Source organism: Periplaneta americana, chromosome 15, assembly GCF_040183065.1.
Source record: "Periplaneta americana isolate PAMFEO1 chromosome 15, P.americana_PAMFEO1_priV1, whole genome shotgun sequence".
NCBI classification, from domain to species: domain Eukaryota; kingdom Metazoa; phylum Arthropoda; class Insecta; order Blattodea; family Blattidae; genus Periplaneta; species Periplaneta americana.
Window position 1 is genome coordinate 170645752 of NC_091131.1, and position 27626 is coordinate 170673377.

General features: G+C 34.0%; 1 long non-coding RNA gene across 5 annotated transcripts in view; it reads left to right on the plus strand.

Moving 5' to 3' along the window:
* LOC138715532 (uncharacterized) overlaps positions 1-27250 on the plus strand; it is a 75573-nt gene extending 48323 nt beyond the window's left edge. For 2 of the 5 annotated variants that reach the window (XR_011336391.1, XR_011336394.1), the window contains one exon: positions 2894-3720. This is a non-coding gene — a long non-coding RNA (uncharacterized lncRNA). Of the gene's footprint in view, positions 1-2893; positions 3721-20094; positions 22920-26699 lie in introns of those variants that run through there. The other 3 variants (XR_011336390.1, XR_011336393.1, XR_011336389.1) reach the window with 3 other exon arrangements.
* The last annotated feature ends 376 nt before the right edge of the window (positions 27251-27626 follow it).

Consider the following 27626-nt stretch of genomic DNA (forward strand, 5'->3'; position numbering starts at 1 on the left):
TTAAAAAGTTCCCTTTACATATTCGCTGATGTCATGAATTCGTCATGTCTCCTTAAAGATAAAAACACTGCTTTCCCATAAATAAAGTATAAACTTTGTATAACTTCTGTTTGAGAACTGAACAGCAACAGTTTTACCATAAAGATGATCATTGTGTGCATAGTTAAAAGAGAATGTAAAATGTAATGGCTTGCTATATTGTAACTCAAGTACTTGAATTGTTGTAATTCCATGTCTAATATGCTTTTTGTTGTATTGAAAGACACTCTTTCAGCTTTCCCAGTGACGGGATTGCCTCATTGGACAAAGCATAATAAACATGTTGAGTGAAAACAAAAACAGACCACAAAAGAGAAAGGACTGGAACGAACAAAAAGGAAAATTAAGTACAGGAAAGATAATAGCATGCATATAACAGGCCTAAACATAGTAAATAAACAGATTAGACATTCGAGCAAAATTCTCCCGTTTTAGGAAACAAAGTACAGATGGTATTTTAAAATGGCAAGTGATCCTCTGATAGCGGCAACGAATGAAGTCGTTGTTCAGCTGGAACTTCTTGCAGAAACTGACAAAGAGGCGAGGTATTGTGCCCCTAGCGCCAACCATTACTGATTCTGAAGTAAGAAGGGCTCTTAAAAGCATTAAATCTAAAGCACAAGGCTCTGACAACATAAGCATAGTCTTTATCAATAAGTTAGTTGATATCGTGCTTCCTGTAATAACCCATATTTTCAATTCTTCAGTTATCACGTCTGTTTATCCGCAACTCTGGAAAACAGCTTTGGTACGCCCACTTCCTAAAGTAAATTCACCTACTTCTGCAAAAGACTATAGGCCAATCTCCATTCTTCCCGTTTTATCTAAAGCTCTGGAACGCATCATTCATAAGCAGTTGTCAGACTACCTAATAGAATTTAATCTTTTAGACCCTTTACAATCAGGTTTCAGAAATGGCCATAGCACTTCTACTGCTTTGTTGAATGTTACTGAGGACATACGCGCAGCCATGGATAAACGACAGGCTACTGTACTAGTTTTATTGGACTATAGCAAAGCCTTTGATTCTGTTGACTTCGATCTACTATTAACTAAACTACAAACGCTACACCTTTCTGATAGTGCTATCACCTGGATGTACTCCTACCTTACTGGCCGCCAGCAGCGTGTCATATCTAATAATCGTTTCTCATCCTGGCGTACTGTAGATACAGGAGTTCCTCAGGGATCAGTATTAGGCCCCTTGCTCTTCTCTATTTATATAAATGGAATTTCCAACTCATTTAAGCACTGCAGATATCAAATATATGCAGACGACGTTCAATTGTATATTTCAGCCCGTCCCGACGCACTAAACGATACCATTAATAGTCTGAATGAAGATCTTGATTCCATCTCTTCCTGGTCTCAACAATTTGGGCTTAACCTAAACGCATGTAAATCACAGGCTATTCTGTTCGCGAACCGTAGATTAATTCCTGAAGTCAACGACCTGAATATTCCACCTGTGAAACTGAATAAAACAATCATCCCGTTTAGCTCTACCGTCAAAAATCTCAGAGTACATTTCGAATCTAATCTCAATTGGGATACGCATATTAAATATACATGTAAGAAGGCATTCTCTATTCTCCATTCACTAAAAAGATTGTATCATTATCCATCTAAATTAAAACAGACGCTGGTACAGACACTCATTCTACCTCACTTCGATTATTGCGACGTTTTGTTCAGTGATCTCAGGATTGATTCCGCTCAGAAACTACAGCGTGTTCATAACGCGTGCGTCCGCTTCATTTGTAATGTTCGATACTATGATCATATCTCACCTTCTTTCAAGAAGTTATCGTGGCTTAGGTTACATGAGAGGAGAAATCTGCACTCACTTTCTCTCTTATATCGAATTATGCACTCTTCATCCCCCTATTATTTATTTGCTCGATTTCATACTCTCTCTCGCTATCATAATATTAATACTCGATCACAACGCGATAACACGCTAGAAATTCCACTTCACGCATCGTCTCTGTATTCCTCATCCTTCACTGTTGCTACCTCTCGTCACTGGAACTCTCTGCCGCCTGAAGTCAAGGGCTGCCGAACATTGAATTCTTTCAAATCCAAGTTAGAAAATTATCTTATGACGAGTTGCCAAACTAACTTACTATTATGACAAGTGTTGTATTGCATGTTTCCACGTATTCACATTTTTTTTTATGTTCTAATGATATTCAACTTATTTTATGTTTTTGTTTTCATATTTTCCGATAATGTTATATCTCTAATGTGATAAGTTGAGCTATATATAATCTTAATTTTCCTTATTGTGTGTACTTAGAAATATTGTATTCACTGTATACTTTGTACTGCACTATTTTATTACTACTATTAGTATTATTATTATCATTATGATTATTATTATTATTATTATTATTATTATTATTATTATTATTATTATTATCATCATTATTACTATTCTTATTCTTATTATTATTATTATGAATAATTGTCCTTTTTTTTGTATGCCTCATTTATTTTGACCTGCTGTTCACATATTATTATGCTTTTTTCTTTCTTTCTGTATGTTATATATTATGTCTGATTTCTTCTTATTTGTTGTTTATTTTTTATTATTATTATTATCTTATTCAGTTTTGTGTGTAAAATTGTAGTATAATTTGTAAATTTGTAATGTTTTTGTAACGCAGTCTTTACTCCTGGTTGAGTGTTAAAGAAGGCCGTATGGCCTTAACTCTGCCAGGTTAAATAAATCATTATTATTATTATTATTATTATTATTATTATTATTAGCCCAACTACTTCAATGGAGGTGAGGTGATATTTCTCCAAATAGAATGGAACTGTGGGCTCATAAATTCTGCATTTTTCTCAGTGGACTTCAGCGGGCTGTTGTTCCTGTGCCTCAAACCTGACTGTTGGGTTGATAATGTATGCTGATGTGGAGCCTGGTGGAATGGCAAGCATGTCAATTCGCCGACAGGATCCCTCTTGAGAGATGCCATGGACTTCTTCGTGCACAGTGAGATCTTTCTTCCTCAAGGCTTCGGCAATCATGGACCTGTTGCATAACTTGTATACTCTCAGTTTTAATCTTCTTCACGATATTTGAAAGGAAATTATGGTACTTGTTACTTACTTACTTACTTACTTACAAATGGCTTTTAAGGAACCCGAAGGTTCATTGCCGCCCTCACATAAGCCCGCCATCTGTCCCTATCCTGTGCAAGATTAATCTAGTCTCTATCATCATATCCCACCTCCCTCAAATCCATTTTAATATTATCCTCCCATCTACGTCTCGGCCTCCCCAAAGGTCTTTTTCCCTCCGGTCTCCCAACTAACACTCTATATGCATTTCTGGATTTGCCCATACGTGCTACATGTCCTGCCCATCTCAAACGTCTGGATTTAATGTTCCTAATTATGTCAGGTGAAGAATACAATGCGTGCAGTTCTGCATTGTGTAACTTTCTCCATTCTCCTGTAATTTCATCCCTCTTAGCCCCAAATATTTTCCTAAGCACCTTATTCTCAAACACCCTTAACCTATGTTCCTCTCTCAGAGTGAGAGTGCAAGTTTCACAACCATACAGAACAATCGGTAATATAACTGTTTTATAAATTCTAACTTTCAGATTTTTTGACAGCAGACTGGATGATAAAAGCTTCTCAACCGAATAATAACACGCATTTCCCATATTTGTTCTGCGTTTAATTTCCTCCCGAGTGTCATTTATATTTGTTACTGTTGCTCCAAGATATTTGAATTTTTCAACCTCTTCGAAGGATAAATCTCCAATTTTTATATTTCCATTTCGTACAATATTCTGGTCACGAGACATAATCATATACTTAGTCTTTTCGGGATTTACTTCCAAACCGATCGCTTTACTTGCTTCAAGTAAAATTTCCGTGTTTTCCCTAATCGTTGTGTATTTTCTCCTAACATATTCACGTCATCCGCATAGACAAGAACCTGATGTAACCCGTTCAATTCCAAACCCTGCCTGTTATCCTGAACATTCCTAATGGCATATTCTAAAGTGAAGTTAAAAAGTAAAGGTGATAGTGCATCTCCTTGCTTTAGCCCGCAATGAATTGGAAAAGCATCAGATAGAAACTGACCTATACGGACTCTGCTGTATGTTTCACTGAGACACATTTTAATTAATCGAACTAGTTTCTTGGGAATACCAAATTCAATAAGAATATCATATAATACTTCCCTCTTAATCGAGTCATACGCCTTTTTGAAATCTATGAATAACTGATTACTGTACCCTTATACTCCCATTTTTTCTCCATTATCTGTCGAATACAAAAAATCTGATCAATAGTCGATCTATTACGCCTAAAACCGCACTGATGATCCCCAACAATTTCATCTACGTACGGAGTTAATCTTCTCAAAAGAATATTGGACAACATTTTGTACGCCGTCAACAAAAGTGATATTCCTCGAAAGTTACCACAGTTAGCCTTGTCCCCCTTCTTAAAAATAGGTACAGTTATGGACTCCTTCCATTGTTCTGGTACAATTCACCACAAAATTTTACTTACAAGTAAGTGTATAATTATGCAAATGTTTTTAGATTTTTTATTGAAGATGAAGTTGAAGGGCAGAGGTTCACACTTGCCTCTCCTTCCCCATGTGATGTCCTTGATAAGGTGGCTGGATTTTACTATGATATTTTAACATTATAACTAATTTTAATATTCAACAATAATAAGTCAGACTTAAAACTAAAGTAAGTATACTCTAACTTAAAAATATCATCAAAAAGTACATTACTCACCTCTGACGTTTTTAAAAGACATGTAGATTGGACTTCTTCCGTTGATGATAATGAAAAAGGAAAAATCACAATGTTTCGAAGATTGACTCTGTCTTCGTCTTCAGGTCAACAAAAAGTGATATCAGAAATGGAAAAATTCCAATCTATACCTATTTTAAACAATCTACCATTGCTTTCTCTCACGTTTAAATCATTATTACAGTAAAACCTGATTTAACAGACTCAAAAGGGATGAGGAAAATGTTCCGCTGCAGCCAGTTTTCTGTTTGGTTGAGGTGTACTGTAAAAATTAAACCAGGGACATGCACGTGACAAGATGAAATAAAATATGTTTTTTATTTAGTTATTCACACTGTAATTGAACACACATTGAACAGAAAAAAAATGCCCAATTTTTTAATTAATTAATGAATTTTTTTTTTTTTTTCCAATAGTCAAGCGGGGTTTTCAGCATACAGTTTACATTTTTGGTTGCCTAACTTTCTACAAACACTTAGTCCAAGAAATCACACTAAACATATCTTTCTAGTATATTCCTGTATCATAGCATACAACATGTAGTGATTTTTCACTTTGACATTGACAACCAACTCCCACACTATTTCATTAATATCTTCAGTTGTAGTTTTCTTAAGTTCGCATTTTATTTTCCCATTAGCACAGTTTTTCCCACAGTTTGAAAATGTCAGTTTCGTTTTTTTTAAAATCTCATACATTTGAGTTTCACTGATGTTGAACATCTTCATGATCTGCTTAACAGACCATTTATCTTGCTCACTCACATAAATCACTTTTACCCTCGTGTTATGCTCAAACACAACTTTTGTCCTTGAAGATATAATGATAGCTGTCAGACTAAAGTAAGAGTCAAAACAATTGAATTTCAATCCTGGTAGTTATGGATGAATGCTGCAAATAGTGGTGTACCTTTAAAATCTGAATTCCAAAGGAAACTGGCCATTTGTTAGCATGGGAATTGGGAAGAACAAAGATACGTAACAGTCAAGAGGCATTTACAGTACAAAATTCTGTAAACAAGGCAACCAGCAACTAAAGGACTGTGAAGAAGAAAGGAATTGTACCTGTCTTCACATTTCATCTACTCTTAGAATAAACAAAAGAGTTAGAACTTATAGGTGGTAATCGACTGTAAAATGCTCCAAGTTAGATGAATTATGCTTAAATGCAATAGTTTATTTGTGGTATCAAGGAATTTCCAACACTAAAACACAAAATTCTGTAGTGTGTATAGGGTGCCTAATATTTCTCTAAATTATACACTTTGAAACATTGGAAATTTTCCGTATAATATAGACTTATTTTGATTTCTGTTTCTATGTAAGAAGGAGAATGAAAATCATCCATAATTCTGGGCATTAGACTAGTACTAATTTTCATAAATCTTATCTTAACGTAATACAATCAACATTCCAATAGATCTTACAAATTTGTTTATTTTGTTAAAATATCAATGTCGTCTACATTTAGAATAGACTTAATTTTTGTATTATGTATGAGTTATATAGGTGATGCACGAAACGTACTCTATACCCTAAGATGGTTTAATTTTTTTAATGTTAATTTTTGGCAGTTTTAAATATTCACCAAGAATTGTTTTTGTGTGTTCCTTTCAAAAAATATCTAAATGAGATTCAGTGGTTAGCCTAAAGTTTCTGTTCCTAAATTCAAGGAACATTTCTTAATATACATGAAATGTTCTTTTGTCTACTCAATAATGACTGTATGAAGAATTTGTAATAATATTGACTGTGAATCAGTAGTGTTCATTGTTGCACGTTTGCCTCACAATCACTCTAAATATTCTTGTTGCTATAGATACATATGACATCCACCGCATTATCAAAATGTACATGTTATTGGAAAATTTCCGAATGAAATCAATATATAAATGTGTTGATGGCCATACTGAGAGTCTTGCATATATCGCTCAAAAACAAGCCTGGACTGTTTACTGTCAGAATAAAAGGAATTACTTCCTAGAAGTTGTGGTATCACCACCATGGGTAAGCGTAGGTTTCAAACCAGTTACTTATTTATTCTGTGATTGTCTCTACATTTCTCGAAAAGAATTTTAGTAGTTTTAAGGAATTTTGTTTCTAAAAGAAATGTATAAAAAAACTGTGAAGTTACAGTAAAGGTTTTACTCTTTGTCTTCAAAATCTAGAAAATCATAATAGACCATCTCTTGAAATCTGCTGTGTATTACAAACGAAATTATCACTGCCTTAAACTATCCAATTATCGTCAATTTCAAAAGCTGTAGCTGTAAAATTTTGTAGGTAGGTGTTGAATGGAAAATCATACTCTTCCAGTATTTTTTTATTGGATAATTCTTTCATTATATCATCTGTCGTCAAGTTAAAGAGCTTTCATTGATTTTTATGGAAATTTTTGTTTAATCTTTTAAGAGAAATATGTTATATTTAACAATAATTGTATTTGTTGGAGTAAATCAACAAAATGTAATAAGCCTACTTTAGAACTTTGAAACTACCTTTTTTCAAATTTTAAAATTAAAACTATTTTTCATTTTTATACATAGTAAATAGTGCTCAATATATTTATTTTAACATATTTTGGAACAAATTCAAAATTACCGTAATAACTGGACACAACAGCTTTCGAAAATGATACCTCTGTAACTACTATGTTACCAACCACGAGGGGAAAGAGATGTGAGACTGTTTAATAGAGGAGAATTCTATGGGACAAAGCCAGTGCTGGATAACCGATTTTGCTGGTTAATTGGAAAATAATTTTGTTATTTGAAGAGATTGGTACACTCATGCAGAGGTCTGCCATCTTACAATTGCTGTTTCCAGACCTACCTAGATCATAAACTATCTCGGAAGCTTTGTGAACTGTGGCCATAAATTAGATTGTAGAGCAGGCAAGAAAATACATACTACCTAATAATTGTTTGTGCACCTAAAACTGATAATATGTACACTGCACATTGAACGAAAGTCTGTGGATCCAGCACAGGTTCTTAGTAGTTTTAAAAATGGCTGCTTTTTCACTTCCTGTTGCGAAGTTAGTGACCTCAGTAGGTTTAAAATCCATGCTTTGTGCACTCAAAAGTGCCACATGACATCTGCAATTTGTGATAACATCACTCTTATGTATACTGAATATCAACAGTGTGTTCACGTCATGCTTGATCCGAAGTACGCGGGCGGGACTAGTGAAATGATTTGTATGGAGTGTAGCTTTGTGTGGGGCAGAAACATGGACATTAGGGCGAAATAAAGAAAAGCGACTAGAAGCATTTGAAATGTGGATATGGAGAAGAATGGAGCGTGTGAAGTGGACAGACAGAATAAGAAATGAAGCTATGTTGGAAAGAGTGGGTGAAGAAAGAATGATGCTGAAACTGATCAGGAAGAGGAAAAGAAATTGGCTGGGTCACTGGTTGAGAAGAAACTGCCTACTGAAGGATGCATTAAAAGGAATGGTGAATGGGAGAAGAGTTCGAGGCGGAAGAAGATATCATCTGATAGACGACATTAAGATATATGGATTTTATGTGGAGACTAAGAGAAAGGCTGAACATAGGAAAAACTGGAGAAAGCTTGATTTGCAGTGAAAGACCTGCTCTTGGGCAGAACACTATGAATGAATATTACTCTATTTGCTCTTACGACATACCACACACGAATCTTTTCATCGTACAGGGGAACTTCGTGAATTAATCGCGGATTTTCTGTGCACCAGAATCTATTGTTCTGTGAACATACATAACCACGTAAATAAAACCATGCCTTGTCAGAGAAAATGGTTAAATGTGGATCAACAATGTTTTGTAAAACCCAATTACAGAAATTCACTCTACTTTCGTTGTCATGTAGCCATAATACTTGGACTACAGTAACTCTGTAAGGTTTCAATTTCAAAAGTTTAGTAGCCATATGAGCTGAAGTTTTTGATTCACCTTTTTCTTGTGCAACACAACGTAAAGATTTATTAGAACATTCAAGTGATGCACCAATATCACCAAGTTTTGCTTCTGTTAGAACCCTACGTTTTGGCCTACAAATTTTAGAGTTCCGTGATCTCGTTTCTCTTAATCTAATGATAAGGTTTCGAACTGTACCTCTATTTGAGGGTCGAATATTGGGGAATTTCTCTACAAATTGCCTACACACTTGTCGACATGAATCTGTTTTGACCAAAGTTTTGTACATAAATATTCACTATTGTAGAGTAAACTTTTCAGTCGACATTTCAATTATCTAAACAACTAATTTAACCCCTTACATGGGACAGTCTTGCACACACCGGTTTTACATTCAAATAACTTAAGTAGTTCTTTCTTTCTCAACTGATGTCACATATGGTCAAATCCAATTCTTGACAGTGTGCCATATCTGTCCCAGTATCCAGTTTGAAATATTATATGCTTATATTATAAGTTATATGAATATAAAACCGGTATGTGCCTATCTGTCCCGGTATGCGGTAAGGGGTTAATGCACAGCACACACACTTCAAACGTATTTAAAAGAAGTACACAAGCATGCACGTCTTCTATCATTAACATCTCAAATTGTTAAGCTGTGGCAACGACCAGCTCATTCATAGTGTTCTGCCCAAGGGCAGGTCTTTCACTGCAAACCCAGCTTTCTCCAATCTTTCCTATTTTCTGCCTTCCTCTTTGTCTCCTCATATGATCCATATATCTTAATGTTGTCTATCATCTGATATCTTCTTCCCGAACTCTTCTCCTGTTCACCATTCCTTCCATGCATCCTTCAGTAGGCAGTTTCTTCTCAGTCAGTGACCCAACCAATTCCTTTTCCTCTTTCTGATCAGTTTCAGCATAATTTTTTCTTCACCCACTCTTTCCAACACGGCTTCATTTCTTATTCTGTCTGTCCACCTTACACGTTCCATTCTTCTCCATATCCACATTTCAAACGTTTCTATTCACTTCTCTTCACTTCGTCGTAATGTCCATGTTTCTGCCTCATACAATGCCACGCTCCATACAAAGCACTTCACTAGTCTCTTCCTCAGTTCTTTTTCCAGAGGTCCACAAAGATGCCCCTTTTTCTATTAAAAACTTCTTTGCCATTGCTACCCTCCTTTTGACTTCCTGCCAGCAGCTCATGTTACTGCTTATAATACATCCCAAGTTCCACAGAATTAACAGTAATTATTTATTCATTTCTCAATTTCCATGGCAACCATTGTCACATAAATTGCAAGATCTGCACTATTAAACGTAGGTACATTTATTTGTCTTTGGCATATATATTTTATTAGCCTTTTTAAATGGGACACGATGTTTTCACATTGCATTCTAAGTCGTTTATTGGAGCATCATGTTGTTTTTTGTTTACTTTTCTCTTGTCAGGATTTTCACTATTCATATATTGTCCAATAAGTCTCTCCTCATTTTTTCTCAAAGCATTGGAGAGATTAGTGGATAGGCACATTAGGGATAAATTGTTGAAGGATTTTTCTTTACACAAGAACCAATTTGCCTATTTACCTGGTAAATCCACAGAAGTAGCACTTGATCATGTTGTTTCATCTATTGAGAACAATTTTTTAGATTTATTTTTAATGAAAAATACGAGACATTTTGAAAGTTATTTCGTTCCATAATAATGAAACATACTCCCTCTGAATGGTTTCCTCATGCGAAATACTTTTTTCTTGAACATATCCACCTTCAGCTTTTGAGTTTCAACGTGAAAATGCAAGTAACAAGTCAGGGCGATCAGTGGGTTTTTCATGTGGGAGTAAAGCAGTAGTTATTTCAGGTCATTGTGGATTGTAGGTGAAAGTTATAAAAAGTCAGGTTTGCTAAGCTTTCGAACAATAGACACAGCATCTTGGTATAGCTGCTGCATGTAGAGCTTCAAATGTAGAGGGTAAAATAATTTTATCCTGCTAAGAACTCTTGCTGAAATGATCGGGAGACTACAAAATTTTGTAGGCCTCTTATTTTATCAGTAAGTAATACAGTCTTTCCTTAGGAACTGTAATTTTTGCGCTCTCTCGAGCCAATACTGAAGAGAATGGCGCATACAAGTATCTACACTGCTCTGCCATTAAGTATATGAAAAAGACCCAACCCCACTTGATTAATAACTATAAAAATATTTGATCTTTAATAACAATATTATTATTTTAAGCAAGTTTTGTAGTTAATATATATAAACATCATGGCATTAACTATAATAATATTACATTTCTAATGGTAATAATGTCATCAAACCACCTCAAGTTTTGTAGATTTTAATATCCAATACACAGCTGTACTCAGAAAATTACACACCGCAGAATCAGACTTGTAAATTAGTAGTAAGTTTTGAAGGTTTTATTAACCAACTGAATTTTAATTCTAAGATGAATTTTGGAAATAGGAAAATTATGTAGGAAAACTAATTGGTTGATAGATTCAGCTTGGGTAAAATCAGCTTTCCTTGCCTTTTTGGTCAGAATACGACCCTTACATTTGTCCAAGATTTCTGAATATATCCTGTAACAATTCGGAAACTGAATATTCTTTTAATTGGTTTAATGATAATATCCAGTCCTTATTGTAGAGGGGCCACATATGAACCTCCCTCACCTGGTGATTTAAAGCATAGTAAACTATGAATTGCCTCTGATTGTTGTTCTGGCCGATGTGTACATCTATTATCAGGCAATACACCTCACTTAACGAAATGTGTCAGAGGAAGAACAATTATTGTTTGTGTACAGCTCAAGTCTGACCAGTGTAATATGTTACTATTCTCCGCAGCAAATCTCCTGCCTATTACCTACAATGGCTTGACAACTCCCACAAATCAGAGCAGCGCAATGTTGCATAATAAAAGAGCATCGCTATCAAAGGGGACATTGGTGGTTGGGAATTTATTCAATTATGAAATTCAATAGCTTTCTAGGTATAATAAGAATGAATTTCTAAGTATGCCCGAAAAAAAAAAACATAATTTTATATCAGATACTCTATTCTATCTATACAATTATTATAAAGATATGGGTTATAGCGCAATGTTAGAACTTAACATATTCTGGAACAAGAGCGCTGTTGTTTAGAGTGCCTGCATCACTTAAGATACGTAGTTATAAGAAAACATAAAACAGAGACACACTCTTATGATTCTCCCTTCGTTTTTTACATGTTGCACAAGAAGCAGATCATTTTTCGTTCGTGTCAAGGAATATTTTTGTTACACTCATGCCATTGATTAAAGCAAGTAGTAGTGATAAACGAGGGACAAAAGGTTGTGTTTTATGTTAACAGCCACGCATGACAATTGATATTTAGAGTTCACGAGTTTTTTTTTTATAATATTGCGGAAATCTCTCTCTTAAAATATTGCGTCTTGAGTCTTTCACCAAGCAAAAACGTCCCTTTAACTCACTGTAACTTCGAACCCTATAAAGATTTTGAAGAGCATGTACTTTTAAAACCAATTTCCATTCTTTCTCAACATTTCCCCCCCCCCCCCCACTCTAAAGAGAAACATTTTCAAGATGCAAATGTCTATTTTAAACAAGAAGTTACTATTTTGTTCTCTCTTTTTAAGAAAGATTTTGATTTCTAATTTTTTTCCATGCTTCCCTTAGACAGTCATCTATCAGTCATAAAAATTACTGTGGGATTGATTATCATAGGAACTACGACATGATAAATATTAACAAATTCGGAAAATGGTCATCTTCCTCTCACGCGAGATGTCACTCTCTTGCATAAGTCAGCAACACTACAACGCCGCAGCAATGTTTAACTGGTTCTCGTCAAATGCACGAGATTTATCGCTGAGAATAGTCAGCGATGTATGACATGGAGAGGGAAAGGAACTGGCTACCCTGTTCCATTACCTCCTGGCTTAGTTGCCTCATGAGTGATGCCTTACTCGTGTCATGTTAAAGGTTCAAACCTGTCCTCAGACAGTTGACCAAACAACAAGCTACAAATTACCCATTTAACCCCTTCATAGGATACAATTTTAGAAATTGTTTTGAAGACCACATGTCATGTCTCCGTTGCAGCTTGTTCAGTATCATGATCAGAAAAATGCTCTTCCATCAGATGCTTTATCATCTCTTCTTTTGTAGTGGTAAGTTCACAATCTGGAAGACAGGTTCTTGGAAAGGACTTTGGGGAATCTTGCTGCAGGAGGCAATTCATTGATCTCACAGTAGTTCCTTCAAGCTTACTTCTTTGACTTCCTAATCTTATATTTAAAATCCACTCTGGCACAATTATAAGCCTATCAGTCAGATTGAAGATTAGTTCCAGTTTTGTGAATAGCTATTTCTCCAAATTCTTGATCCAACTAGGTATTTTGAAGTTGCTATTCCTCTTTCTCCCTTCATTGCATACATCGCCGAATAGTACATATTACACTATTCAGACTTCATATCGTCGCCTGAATGTAAGAACTAGGTAACTCGAAATTTGCGTTTTTTAGTTACCCCTTTTATAGCTTAGCAAAAATCGCACAAAATGTAATCCAGGATCTAGGTGGCTGATTGAACGATACCAGCGACATCTATTTTTCAATATAACAAATAGGTAAAAGAAAACGAGACATATTCCTTAGTGCAATAAATAAGTAAATAGGCAATGTCACAAAATATGAAGAATCAAGTTACCTAGTTCTTGCATTCAGGCGACGATATGTATACAAACAATGCTATTGTTGTTCCTCTGACGCATATTGTCAAGTGAGATGTTCTGCCTGTAGATGTAAGCTGCATATCAGCCAGAACCTCAATCAGAGATAAAATACGGTATATACATCATTACTGTTTTATGGAAATAATTCAAAGTGTTCAGTTTTAATAGAAGTTTGCTATCATTTTTCAAAATTCATATATCATTTACTAATTTTCAAAACTCACGGAATTTCTGTTTACTAGAATTCAGGACCTTGTGTCTGCCAATGTTATTGGACTAATGTTTTTAAATTAAACAAAAATTAAGTAAGAAAAATAAAAATAAACAGTCATCATTGTGTGAATCCTTCATAATTACAAACACATATGACTAGAAGGGACCTGTGTATTGAGCATTTGCACAATGTAATTACATTCTTTAAATTAGAATTAAATAATGATAAGTTTACTTCACCCACATAGCAAATCAATTACTTTAGCTCATAATAATAAACTGTCACATGAGCTTCCAATAATTCTATTAGTATCGAACAAATTAGTAACTTAAATGTACACTACTAGTTAACTAGTTAAAACAATGTGTTGTGATTTCATTTAATACTGTATTTAAGTAGAAGTACTATACTACATTAATTTTTATCGATTTTCAAATTACAGAATTAAACTTATTAACTAACACGGTGCCTCTGATTGAGGTTCTGGCTGATATGTGTATCTATTATCAGGCAGTACATCTCATTTGCTGATATGCGTCAGAGCAAGAATAATTGTTTTATGCATCTGAAATCTGATTAGCATAATACGTAGCTAACTGGTGATGTATGCAATGCAGGGGGAAAGAAACTGGCCACCCTACCTCATTATCTCCTGGCCTAGTTGCCTCATAAGTGGTGCCTTGTTGGTATCATTTGTGATGTACAATCCTGTCTTTGGACAGTTACTAAAGAACAATAATTATAGTATTTAATAATTAATATTAATTAGGTTAATATCCAAAATCAAACTAAAGAAATCTTCAATGAAGCTGACTCTGTTCCGTAAATCATACTAATCAATTCTCCTACTGTGAAAATGTGGCATTTGTATAGGGTGTGGCAGTGGTATATGACGGTTTTTATCGCCCTGTTGTGGGACACTTAGGACGAATTAAAATAAAAAAAACATATGTTTTCTTTTAATTCGTCGTGGGTGTCCCACAACAGGGCTATAAAAACCATCATATCCCACTGCCACACCCTTTATATCTAGTACGGGAATTGTCCTCCAAAAATATAATTATGCTTGTAATAATGAAAGATTTATCTGTTCACTGACATATACACGTATATTTAAATTTTTAATTGCTATTATAATATGTTCGTCACATGAATGTGTCCAGTTCTCTCTATTGACATTCTCTTTGTGTGTTCTAACATATGAAATATGCGTACATTAAAATTAATTCAAGAATAGAAAGTCTGTTGCGAAATATTCACATTTAAATACAACTATATTTTAATTTCATTGGATATTACCACCGTTGAAATCAGCATAAAAATATGCTCACCATTTCTTCTAGCTCTATTCTCTTATCTGGATCGAGACATGTAATCAAAGAGCTCGTTGAGATCTTTCAGCTGATTTTGTAAATGAGCTATGAAGGCATTACTTCCATTCATCAATATGTCCAGGATCACATTATATGGTACATACTGACCGTCTGGTTCTCCGCTTATTATCTGCAATTTAATGACAATCACATTTGAAGCTGTATGTAAAATTAGTTCGAAATAAGACGGAATTATATGGCTAATTAAAGTGTTCATTACATTACACTAGAGTTTCTCAATGGAACAACTAGATGAAGAGCTCAATAATTAAAATCACTATATAGATTACAAGTGACTTTTACGAGAAAATAAGAACCTTCTTTAAACAAGGCAGAGCATTAAAAAAAATGCTTATAATTCTGAGATTCTTGGAGGATTTCCATTTGCCTTATTGTTTCAGTATACCAGTAGTTCACTGATTGTTGTGGTGTTATTCAAAACTGTGTAAATTTACGATCTTTCATATAGACTTACTTACTTACAAATGGCTTTTAAGGAACCCGAAGGTTCATTGCCGCCCTCACATAAGCCCGCCATCGGTCCCTATCCTGTGCAAGATTAAGCCAGTCTCTATCATCATACCCCACCTCCCTCAAATCCATTTTAATATTATCCTCCCATCTACGTCTCGGCCTCCCTAAAGGTCTTTTTCCCTCCGGTCTCCCAACTAACACTCTATATGCATTTCTGGATTCGCCCATACGTGCTACATGCCCTGCCCATCTCAAACGTCTGGATTTCAAGTTCCTAATTATGTCAGGTGAAGAATACAATGCGTGCAGTTCTGTGTTGTGTAACTTTCTCCATTCTCCTGTAACTTCATCCCGCTTAGCCCCAAATATTTTCCTAAGCACCTTATTCTCAAACACCCTTAACCTATGTTCCTCTCTCAGAGTGAGAGTCCAAGTTTCACAGCCATATAGAAGAACCGGTAATATAACTGTTTTATAAATTCTAACTTTCAGATTTTTGGACAGCAGACTGGATGATAAGAGCTTCTCAACCGAATAATAACACGCATTTCCCATATTTATTCTGCGTTTAATTTCCTCCCGAGTGTCATTTATATTTGTTACTGTTGCTCCAAGATATTTGAATTTTTCCACCTCTTCGAAGGATAAATCTCCAATATTTATATTTCCATTTCGTACAATATTCCCGTCACGAGACATAATCATATACTTTGTCTTTTCGGGATTTACTTCCACTTTCATATAGACTATAGAGGATAAATCTGTTACTTTCTCAAGTGTGCATGGATATCGTTACCAAACAGGTTGAAGTGAGTCACTAACTGTTTGTAATGTTTCCATCATTGATATTTAAATTACAATAATTGCTGGTTGCTGTTGAATTTGAAGAATGTTCATTCAATGTCATACTATTATAGCAAAATTGGTCATCCTCAACATATAAGTGTATTTTTTCATGGTTTTTGTTCGTTTTGTTTTTTTGGGGGGGGGGGCAACATAATTGAAACTATAGTTATTTAACTGGTCATTGTATCACTGAGCAGGCATATATATTACCATTTATACATCTTAATTTAATTTTTTCATCTCAAAAACATACAATAACAAAATAGGTTTTAGCTAATAAAATGCTATTACTTCAAATAATTACTGCTATGTAATGCTACTATTTTTTTAAATTTTTATATAAATACAAAAAATTAATGCTATAAATTTACATCTCACCCATGAGAAATCGAACCAACATACATTCTGTAACGCAAACCCTAGGCATTATGTCTCAGACTACAATGCTACAGTGCAGGACTTACAAACTGTCAGTGACTCTTATATTGAAATATGATATTTTACTTAAACTGGGCATGTGACTAGCGTACAATATACAATTTTATGCTTTATTGATTGAGGTGGCTAGATATTTCATTTCTAGTGCAAAACCAGTTTGTATAAAGCACAGCATAACAACATTCGGTACCGATACTGGTATTTTATGGACACTGATGATACATTACACTGGTATTTTGCATCTTACAGTCTCATTCAGTATTGTTGGCTTCTCTCTTAACCAGTACCTGTTGTTATATGTTACTACGTGGCCATTCAGATGAAATTAAGTCCCATTAGAAAAAAAATCGATCTAGGATTAATTTCTTCACTCTTTTCTTTTTCTAGCATCCAATTACAAAAGTTAACTTTATGATTGTAATCTTGAGGTTGTAGTTCATGAATGTCTGGAATTAATGAAAGCTTTATTTTCAACAGTTTTGTTCCTCACCATGATCATGCTTTAGAAAATTCTGCCTCCTATGCTACATGTCTTAGGCATTTTGGGGACTATGTTCGAAAGCAGCTCTTATTTTGTTAAGTCAATAAGAATACAGAGTTTTTTTTTTCTTATTTTACGGTTATCCAAAGAACCTGTTTTGTTAAATCTCTCAGTTAAATTTAGTATTTTATTTCTACACGGAAATTTACTTTCAAATTTTTGTTGATCTCAAGAAATATTAGTGAAACAAAATAAACCAGAAGAATATAAAAGGTATGGGCCATTATCAAAATATAAGACACTCTTTTTTGCCACATGACTTCTTATTCTTTATATACGATATATGTTTTTCCTTAATGAATATTTTGTTGATCACATAAATGAGAGAAATGAACTACACTCAACCAAAGTGAAACTACAACTGAGGTACGTACTCCTATCGTGTTTATCAAAACACATCCAAACACGTCTCCACCTGCAGCAGCAACTGGGACAATGACAAAGCAAGCAGTCAATATATGACAAAATTTGTGAAGAGTTGTGCTCTGTAGACATCTACCAGTGTCTACCTCTGATAGCTATCCCAACATTGATGATAGTATCTAATACTCTACAGTCCTAGAATATTCCATAGAACATAAGGAAAATAACATTTTCATTGCTGACTTTTATACTAAAATCAATAGAACTCCAGATGATGTCACAATAAGTCAGTCTTAATAACTTGTAACAAACAAGATTGTGTTTGGTTGAGATCATAGATTAAGAAGAGTCTGTTTTCATACGTATGTACTTCTTGACATATATTTGTTGTTATGGATCTTATTCTTCTTCTAATATTAACTAGTAACCTTAATCTACTCCATCATTGTTGATGTACTATAGTAAGGTATGTGATGCAAATATGGCCAGAAGCCAACAAGCCACTGGCGTGGCTCAGTCAGTTAAGGCGCTAGCCTGCTGGTGTGAAGTTGCGTTCGGGCACCATGGGTTCGATCACCGCTTGGGCTGATTACCTGGGTGGGTTTTTTCGGAGGTTTTCCCCAACCGTAATGTGAATGCAAGGTAATCTATGGCGAATCCTCGGCCTCATCTCATTATCACCAATCTCATTGACTCTAAATAACCTAGTAGTTGATACAGCATCATTAAATAACTAACTGAAAAAATAATGATATGGTCACATTACTGTTCTATAGCTGATTGATATCTAATTGATATGATAAAATTAGTGCCAATATGTCGAACCACGTGTTAGGAAGTGTTCATGATCATCAACATTAGTGGATAATAGCACAACTGCTTCCACAGGCCTTCTTTATTTGATTTGTGGCAATGGATTAAGACGGTGTTATAATATTGCTGTTGGTAAGTTTATCTTGTATTTCCTTTCAAGCAATTGCTAATTATATTTTCTATATAACAGTTTATAACTGTTCAATGCTTGTTAGAGACATTTAGTGCTTATTTAAAATGCATTCGTAATGAACTGAAAAATAGCTGAGTTTTCGAGAGGTGCTAATTGGAGGTAATATGGCCACATGGATATGCGACTGTATGCAATTTGTGATGTGTACATGCATGAGGAAAGTGTTGGACTCACAAAAGACATATTTATTTGTCACACATATAGACCTACCCATTGATTTTCCTTTGTGTTTGTTAACTTTGTTATTATTATTATTATTATTATTATTATTATTATTATTATTATTATTATTATTATTATTATTATTATATATTTTTTCAAATTGCAATGTTTTATAGACCTAGCCCCAAATTATTTGTGGGAATATATTTTTGAAGCCAAGAACCATTATTTTCAGTCCAAACTTTATTAATCCCCAAGAAATGTTGTTCTTTCCAAAATTATCCATTTTCTTTCTTCTGGCCATATTACCTTCATATGGGTATATTACTTGCACCATGTAAGATTTTTCAAAATGTAAAAAACGCAATGCACTCTGGTTTGAAGAAAAGTTTTGGACTATTTTTCTATGTATGCCTAAAGAATCAAGTTCATGCAAACACGCGAACTTTTTTATTTAGGGAATACCACAGTCATGAAAAAATTAATTCAAATTAAGGTGCCAAATTACCTTCAGATATCTTGGTTGATGTTTTGACTGCCATGTTTGTTGATTATTCTGAAAGAACGAATATAAAAATTACACATACAGTACATAAGGCTTTAAACAGCTGAATGTCGATTTTCCAGTTCTGTTATCAGCATTTTTTGTCTTCCTTATTTTTTACTTGGAGATTTTTCTATGTTCCTGATGCACCACAGACTTGTTTTGTACTTTCTGTGGAAATGGTAATAGTGATGTGAATCTGAAGATTCACTGTGGAATTATCTAATATTTGCCTTACGTTTGGATGAAACTTAAGAAAGAAAACCTCATCAGGTAGGCTATCAGCTCAATTAGTGTGATTTGAACCCACACTTGAGCACAGTCTTAGATCTCGTAGTCCGACTTGCATTGTCTGACCTACATCAGTTGACTATGTGGAGGTTTTACAGTATTTTCTATAATACACCCTACATAGTTTCATTTAATTCTGATTTTGACACTATGATAAGTGTTTGCTGAAATTCAGACGAAAGGAAACAGGATGAGACTACTCACTCTGTATACTACAGAACAAGGTATGATTGTAAGATTGAAACCTCTTATAATACTGCGCCATAGTTTCATTGTAATAGTACCTAATATTGAAAGGAAAAAGCTAAATTTTGACGTTTACAGTTTCTTCAACGTGAATTTTGAAATACTTTACAGAATGTAAGACAGAGGAATTTAGCAGCTCAGCCAGAGGGCCATATCAATAATGCACATAATGCTCTCATTTTGGAAAATCAGAAGCTGCGTGAAGAAATCAAAGTTCTGAGACATGTATGTATGTATTTATTAACACTACAATGGCAGTGATATATAATATACAATAATTACAATTACATGAAATAAAATAGAATAAACCTAAATGATGTATTTGAAACCTGAAAGTGACATTACAGACTTCAGTTGACTCATCAGATCTCTTCTCAAAACGATTGGTTTTACAGATCAGCCTCTTCATGGCACTCCTTATCTGTGGCACTGCATGTGCCGTTTATGCTGCATTTAATAGTCGAACATTGCAGAATGAAGTGAAGATAATGTAAGTTTTTCAGGTGTTCAGAATTGTTCAGTAAGTGACGTAAGGCTGTATTTCATCAGCTCTTGAAAAAAAAAATTGTGTGTGTTTATTTGGGTACGTTTATAGAAAATGATTGTTTCCCTAAAATTGGTGTTCAGAGTAAATGAAAAATATTTTTTAAGATATTTACATGATTCTTGTGTGTATGGGTATTAATTTTTCAAGGTTAGGTTGCGTTAACTTAGGTTAGAGTTGAAGATAAGTGGTAGTATGATTTGTTGAAGGGGATATGCGTTTCTGTACTATTTCCCCCATCTAATCCATTCTAACCTTGTCACAACCCTCGACCTCCTGTATTTTGGTCCAGGGAAAATCATTCACACGTAGTTTTACAGTGTTGGCATTTATGAAATGGGGATTAGAAATGTTGGAGACCACACAGAAGAATATTACCAGCATTTTAGCAGTCTTTTCTCTTTGGTTACACTAGCAGACTATTGTTACTGTGTTGCAGTGAAGGTAATGGTAGATTAACCTACAAAATTGGTTAGGAAAATTATGAAATTTACTTAAATATAATTTTGGTTTACTGTGAGTGAAATTTATATATATACAATTATTTTGTTTTCATTAGAATTGTGAAAGAGCTGAAGAAGCAGATATATTCAATACTTGCAGAAAAATGCAGTGCCCTGTCAGAACAAGTACAAACTAATTTGCGGGCTCCGGTCATAGTTATCGCAATTGGCTGTCTGTATAAAATTGGAGGTGAGTGTTAGCTTCAGTTTGTTTGCAACGTGATTGATTTAAATTAAATCCATGTTATGGCAGCTCATGGAAGGTCTGAAGACATGATGATAGGACGGTTATTATATTACATAGTGCAACATTCTTTTTTTTGCAGTTATAAATGTAATAATTACGCAATTGTTTGCTCCTATTATAGAGCGAATTCCTTTTATATATTACAATATGCCTTTGTTTGACAACATGCTCATCAAACTGTCTGACATGTGTCAAGGAAGCCATTACACAATATAATTTGGTATGAACAGTGTTCTTCAGCCTTTGTATAAAAAGTCGTAGTGTAAAGTGATCTATTATCAACATCACCACTTCATGGAGTAGGAGTCTTCTACTCTGATCTCCATAACAATATATACTTCCATCTTCCTGATTACCTCACGTCTTATCACTTCAGTTTCTAGCCATAAAACTGTCATGAAATGAAGAGATCTGTCATTAGGAATAGAAATGTCTTAGAAATAAAAGCATAAACAAAACAGGAGTTGTTCATTTCACACCCCTTTTCCAATAAAGAGGCCCTTTCGAGACAGTGGCGTGTATGTACTGTAAATCTTCATTTAAACAGTGGTCAGCACATTGTGCATTTGCGACAGGTGCACGGTCAGACTACATGAGTACCTTAAGAGTCGCACAACAACAAACTAGTAGGCTACAATTGTATAGTAGGTAGTTTGGGAGAATTGTTCCTGATTTTATTTATATGTGGTAATTTGTCTGTATACTGAAGTGAGTGTAAATTATTTGCTGGGGAAAGTACTAGTAAAAGTCCATTAACATAATACACACTTATTTATATTTATGGAGTATGGGAACAATGATACTCTAACATGTAAAAAAAGTTAAATTTATAGAAAGCATCATTATTCAGTATGTCATGCCAATGATGAAAGACAAGCTATTAAGTGTATTGCAGTTGCTGCAGTAATTTCATTTTATGCCCATAGGAATTTTGCTGTCAGTATGTATGAAGAATTGAAATATCTATCTTAATTTACCATGCTATCAGTACTCTCAGGAATGTACATACTGCAAATTTATTGCTACGACAATAATAATCACGTTCTACAATTTATTCTACTCCCGTCAACAATGGGATTTCCACTCCACACAGCAACACAGTATTCGTTATTGCACTCCACTGACGACAGTGACAATTTACTTGGATTATTGAGAACAACAATGAACTGTCAATCTTAACTAATGTTCACAGAGCACTATTTACAAATCAGAACTGTCAGTTCTCAGTTCACAGTTCGTTTGCCTTGGCTAATTCTTCTAGCTCAGTCACTCGAGTTCACAGTATCTCGAACCACAGACCTTCAGAGGCAGTCCACTGAACTTCGAACTCAGGTCCCCCAACTGCAGTCCACTGCACTCGAACTCTGGACTTCGGACACTCATACAACTACGGACACACTCAAGTCGAACTCCGGTCTCGAAGCTGGCTTCACTGCTACACAAGACTGGCTGGCTTGCTGTGCAGCGACTATAACAACACTGCTCAATTTGAAAGACATGTTGGTTCAGAAAAGTGTGAATACAATTAATAATTATATATAATAAATTTTCAGTCAAATACACTTTTCAGTTTGTGAGGTCAGATATCTGTTACATCACAATATTTAATACGAAGTCACTAATATTTTCGACTTTAAAAAGTCATCTTCAGGTGCATGAGATGCAAACAATATTTAAAAATGGGTGATAAGTTGATCTAGCAATAATAACATAGTAAGTAATGCACGTACTGGCATTTACAATTATATAAATTTCGTGCCTCTTGAGGTGAACTGTACATGGTAAAGCTGAACACTGATGCTAAATTGTCGTATGTATATAAGACAAGGAAAGGCACTGCATGATATTAACCTTATGCAATTAAGATCATATCATTAAAATTAAATTTGTACAGTTTGATATTAACTATGTTAAAATGTTAAATATAATGTATAAATTTAAAAGATGGAGAAGCTGTGATTCAAATGCTGTTGGTGGGAGAGCACGCAGTCTAATTCGTCGTGGTGAATGCCATAGTTGTCTGAAAATATTTTAGTTAATAAGTTATTATTAATTTTGAAAAGGTTGTGAGAGCTGATATCAGCGTTTCTTAAAGGTTTATTATATTTGTACTTAATAGTTGTTCAGTTGTTTGCATCCAGAGAAGGGGGCGTGTTTCATGTTACAAAATCAGCATAACATAAAAAAATAACATAAAAAATTATTCCCGATATGTAGATGATAACCTAATCATACACAATGGCACATCATCTTCTGATGCCATAGTTACTTCATTCAATAAATTACATCCTAGCCTAAAATTTACTTACGAGGAAGAAGTACAAAGAACAATCAATTTTCTTGATTTAACTATTAAAGTAAATAAATCCAAACTCACCTACAGTATTTACCGAAAAGTTACTTCAGTTGATTATACTATACATAAAACTTCTAACCACCCATATTCACAAAAATTATGTAAATTTAGGTATCTCATTGACCGCTTAATAAATACCCCTTTAAGTCAAACAGCTTATACAAAAGAAAGAAAATACAAACAATGGCTTCAACAGAAACACAATTGAAAACTATATCCGAAATAGAATTAAGAAACTAGGAAATAAAAATAAAACTTTCACCACATTACGACCTACAAACCCAAAAAGAGATATAATTAGATACCCAATGACATATTTTGGAAAAATTAATAATCATTTAACTTCATTTTTTAAAAAATTAAAAAATAAAATATACATATCACTTTCAGAACTAACAACAAAATAAATAGCATCATTTCCAACAAATTGCGCAAAACGAATAAATTTTCACAAAGTGGTATTTATCAATTACAATGTAAAAATTGCAATAGAAAATACATAGGACAAACCAAACGAAACTTCCACATTAGATTTAAAGAACATAAATCAAATTTCCATAATAACAGGAATAGGTCTAAATTTCCTACTCATCTTATTGATTCAGGCCACGAAATTAATAGTATACAAAACACCTTAAAAATTTTAAAGGTAATAAATAATTCACACCTTATCAACACTGCGGAAGAGTTTATTGTAAAAAATCAAGACCCTAATAATCCATTATTAAATGAGCAAATACCAAATTTACGTAATCACCTATATCACTTAATAAAATAACATGTTATCGAATAGTCACTCCTGGCATTCCCTCTCAGTTATCTGCCCATACATCATCACTCGGTCTAAAACATGCAACGTCGGGTGAAACACGCCCCCTTGTCTGAATGCAAACAACTGAACAACTATGTAAGTACAAATATAATAAACCTTTAAGAAACGCTGATATCAGCTCTCACAACCTTTTCAAAATTAATAATAACTTATTAACTAAAATATTTTCAGACAACTATGGCATTCACCACGACGAATTAGACTGCGTGCTCTCCCACCAACAGCATTTGCATCACAGCTTCTCCATCTTTTAAATTTATACATTATATTTAACATTTTAACATAGTTAATATCAAACTGTACAAATTTAATTTTAATGATACGATCTTAATTGCATAAGGTTAATATCATGCCGTGCCTTTCCTTGTCTTATATACATACGAGAATTTAGCATCAGTGTTCAGCTTTACCATGTACAGTTCACCTCAAGAGGCACGAAATTTATATAATTGTAAATGCCAGTACGTGCATTACTTACTATGTTATTATTGCTAGATCAACTTATCACCCATTTTTAAAATTGTTTGCATCTCATGCACCTGAAGATGACTTTTTAAAGTCGAAAATATTAGTGACTTCGTATTAAATATTGTGATGTAACAGATATCTGACCTCACAAATTGAAAAGTGTATTTGACTGAAAATTTATTATATATAATTATTAACACTGCTCAAGTTCACTCGCGTGTCGTAATTTATAACCACACCATAGTTACGAGAAAGTACGATTGCTCGAAATTTCCGGAAGATGCCACTCTCGAATTCTCTGGATTTCTCTCCTCAGTCACCAGCTGCTTTACTCCCCCTTCTCTTCCGCGGACTAGAGTGTCGTCACTCCTCTTACGTCGCGCCCCTCCAGACCCTAGCGGCTGCAGCCTTCTTCGCCGCGTTTTCTCGTGCACCCCGCCCTCTGCGGGACGTGTGATCGAGCCTCGACTTGGCTGTCACAATATATATCATATGCACGAAATCAGATGTACAGAACATCAATGTAGAGTTCAATTGAAGCTTATCAGCTATTCTTCGCCATTCATGCTGATATTCTTAAAAGAGAGCACGAATGCTCTGTGCGATGATGTCATAGAACACTGATCCTGTCAATCACTGACTTAATATTTCTTTAGAAATATTGAGGCCATTCATTGACAATGAGTATTAAGTTATAAGAGCAATTCATTTGTCTCTCTTCAAACAGACTTTCCAAAGATCATAGTATCCCTATTTAAAATACAGGAGTTATTCACATATGATGAGATGGACTATAACTTTAATTTTTCATTCAACATACCTTTTCAAATGTAAAGCTATTTGGAAATGATGAGATGATTAATTGTAACTCATATAAAGAGGCTCTTCAGAGATGATAGTTAATGTTATAATTAATCTTTATTTACAATTTCTCTTGAAATACAAAGGTAAGAAAAATGTAAACGGTTTCATAAAATTACTGTGTTTACTCGTGTAATAGACGCACTTTTTAAAATAATTCTTTTATTAAAAATCTAGGGTGTGTATTATATGCCAGGAAAAATTTTAGGAGAAAAAAATCATAGCTACCTGACATCCCACTTGATAATGACAGCTGGCTTCAACATCGGACATTCAACTAATATTGAAAATGATGGATTGTGCAAATTCTGCAAATATAATTACTTTTAGCTTTTAAATTTGCAGAATAGCTTATAAATTTACACTTACTGGAGTTCATTATAAAGCAAGACAATAATAACCACAGAACACAACTGAAGCAAGCAACACTACAAGAAGAAACAATTGACATTAATGCTGCTCATAGCACGTTGAAAGTTTTTAAACTATTAAAAAGAAATAACTACTGAAGCTTTCCTGGTGACGTGATAATTCGAAATTTTCTCGGGCTTCCAGCCAGGTCATAAGTTGGTGATCCACCGATGTTTCGAGGATGTTCATCTTCCTCATCTTCAGGGTTAAATGATATCTAAGGGAAATCGAAAAATCAAAAGAGAATTTGTCCTCCCAATTCTCTTTTGATTGAATGAACTCTCTTATGCTGCCAGGATAATTAGCTGAACTATAGTAGATGAATATTCAGTGTTAAAACATTTTAAGGAACTCAACTGGTATTTTATCTTCACTCTTTAAGAAGAAAACTTAAAATATTTCAGAATTTACAATGGAAATATATTAAACTTACAATACCTGGTTCAAATTGCAATACTGTTAATTGGTTAATTAATTATTTTTCAAATTTGAAGGGCTGTTCAAGTTCGCAAGAAGGTGATCTTTCATCAACATTGAAGTGATGAGTACCAAAATAAGAAGTACCAGCAAATCAAAATATTTACATCATCCTACCATATACATTTCCTCCCCCACCAGCAAGCAATGTTGTGGAACCCAACATGCAAAACTTATTGCTACCTAGTGATCAGTAATGACAGTTGTACAAATTGCTTATTGATCGGACCAGGAGTTTTAGTGAACTGATCAGAAACAGTGATTTTTATTTGTATATTTATTGAGTAATATACGTATAATGAAAAATAAATTGTTGTCAAGTTATGATTTGTCAGTACATTTATAATATTCTTGAGAATTTATTTCCAAAGTTAAATTTTTTTAACAATTGACGAATTGAAATATGTTGGTATTCTGATGCAACAGTTGTATTGGCCTGACATTCACTATTTAATTTTTGTGCAAAACATATGTCATTAGTCCCATGACAGAGTTTCAAGATACCGGAAATATACTTTTTGAAATTCTTTGTTTATTGTTAATAAATTGGCTTTTATAATTCTTTGATAATTATTATTATTATTATCATCATCATCATCATCATCTTCACCATTAACGTTTTCATCATTGTAAAATAATACAAAATGAATAAAAAATTGGAAATTGTGTTTGCTGTAGAGTTCTGATTTCTCAGTACACTTATAATATTCTTGAGAATTTATTCCCAAAGTTAGATTTTTTTAAACAATTGACGAATTGAAACATCTTGGTATTCTGATGGAACAGTAGTATTGGCCTGACATTCACTATGTAATTTTTGTGCAAAACTAATGTCACTAGTCCCATCACAGATTTTCAAGATACTGGAAAGAATGCCAATTTTGACGTAATACAATGCATCTGTATTAATTGTGGTTCTCAGAAATACATTCATTATGCCTCAT